The sequence below is a fragment of the Lactuca serriola genome, chromosome 4 (assembly GCF_051521515.1).
Source record: "Lactuca serriola cultivar US96UC23 chromosome 4, Lser_US96UC23_V15, whole genome shotgun sequence".
NCBI classification, from domain to species: domain Eukaryota; kingdom Viridiplantae; phylum Streptophyta; class Magnoliopsida; order Asterales; family Asteraceae; genus Lactuca; species Lactuca serriola.
The window spans coordinates 340,859,174-340,861,585 of record NC_136411.1 but is presented as its reverse complement, the minus strand read 5'-3'; positions in this window follow the sequence as shown (position 1 = coordinate 340,861,585).

The window sequence follows — 2,412 nt, the reverse complement described above, 5'->3', positions numbered from 1 at the left end:
AGCCACTCTAACAAGAAATTCATATATATATATATATATATATATATATATATATATATATATATATATATATCCTTGACTAAATATTATTAAAACCTCAATCTAAGCTTTTTGAATTGAAGTGAAGTCTAATTTCCTCTCCCTTAATTATAGCATAACATCTTTTGCCCAATTGAAACCTTTTGTTTTCTATAATTAACATTGCTAACTTACAACACTTATTATAATTATCATACTCCCACTTGCATGATGGTTATTAGCATGAAGCTTATGCTCCCTCTAGCTTTGACATGTACTTAGAAATCAGCTGGACTTCTAGAAATCAATACCTTATTGAACTTCTTACCAAAGTTTGTATTTCTGATACAAGATTCTTTGATAAAACTTTATCAAAACCATACACCTTTCCCTTAGATAGCACACATGTGTGTCTAAACAATTTCAGAACTATGAAAAGGGATGCCATAATCATAGTCTCAATTGTTTAGACCTTGCCATTTCTCACAAGTCCATGTTAGTGTGCCGGTTAACCACACACGCTCCACTAACTACTTTGAGAATGCAAATATTAGAATTGGTATCTACTTAAAATCTGCTTTGTGAAAGTGTTTCCTCACCATCATTTTCATGAATCGGAGAGAAACCTTTTGACACTTAGATTTTCTGGTGTATGTGTTCCTGTCCATGTGAATTTGACAAAACCATAAACACAAGACAAGGTTAGTGACAAATCCAAACTCTTATGGATTGAACTTGTGCAGTCTTAACTTCTTGCCACTTGGCAGCTCAAGGACCTGCCATTGCTTCCATGTTGTTATGCAACCAATTGAGAACTCTCAGAACTTATATGCAAAGCCAACTTTAACTGGAATGGGCATAGAAGTAGAAATATGTCAATACGATCGTTTATAAACCTCAAGTCGTGTGCTAGTGATAAACTATAGGTTTTTCTTCTTGATTAGATCTGGAAGGTTTTCCAAGATCTTTAAGAGTCCCACTATCCTCTTGACAAATAACACTCACTTGCCAAATATTCAAGCGATAGTGCAGATTCTTTATCAAGACAAACACTTCTCAAAATTGGCCTTAGTTGGTCTTTGTTTTATCCAAAACATCACAACTTACCAATTTCAAATGTACAAGAGTAGGACACTTTTATTCTTACATTTGATAAGTGTTATAAACCTTTCTTTAAGATATGTCACACAAGTTACACTCTTGGAGTATGACTCTAAGACTTGTTTTGGTATAAAGTATGACTCATCTTCTTGATTTAACCACTTCAACAATTCATGATTCTGATTCTTAGCGATAAGAACGCACTAAGACGTCCTTAGAGGACGAATTGTGATATGGTTGCTTAATCATTGAGATGATCACAAAACATGATACTAAAGTACTCTCCCATCTTTTCAGATTTGAGAAACTTTTATCCTTCCGCTTAATTTGAATCTTCTCATTCATCCTACAAAACATTGAAACTTTTCGAATGTTTAGGAATTATACTTAAACATATAAGTATAACCATATTTACTAAGCTTTAGTAAATCATGACGAATAGTCTTATCAATCTTTGAGGTGGACTTGACCAGTGCACAAGAATGTGTACTCGATCCCTTAGTCCTTCGCTTGACTGACATAAAAACGTGAACAAGGAATTAGTATTAATTTTCCAAAGCTGAAAGTTCTCATTCACCATATTATTCAACTTGAACAATTCCAAGTTTCAGTCCAATTGAAACCTTGGGTGATGAGAATCTTTCCTTATTTGAAAAATTTAGACACTGCCACAAATGAAAGAATCAAATTCACATTTCCATTATTGCTAGAAACATATAAACATCAATTTTCCATAAAAGCTCTGTTGGGATGCAGATTTGTTTAATATTGCGTCATTGGGCTCGGTAAATTGTTCAATTATTTTGTACTCCGGTTTGGGCCTGTCCAACCGTGAGCCTGTTAGGTTTACTATATAATAATGTGCTTGCATGCATATTAGGTTAACAATCTAGAATACAAGATAGAGAATTACGATAGCTTTGATTTTCTTTATCGTTCCGGTAAACCTTTTAACCCTCTACAGTTGATGTTCTTGATCGAGCTCTTCTGAGGGTTGTTTTATAATCATTCGACACGTTTGATTCATTCTTGAGTTATTTATTGTTTTCGTGTTCTTGCTGTTTAATCTTTATTTTACCTGTTTGAGATCTAATCGATCTTCAAGATTAAGTTTTAATCTTATCAATTGGTATCAGAGCAGGAGGCTGTGTAATCGATACACTTGTTTTCTGTGAAAAAGGTTTCAATTAGGGTTTTCCGCAATTACTGATATTTATTGAGCCGTCATCTCATTATCGACGTATCTTGATATTTATTGTTTTGCCCTAATCTGATTTATTACAAGTCTGATCT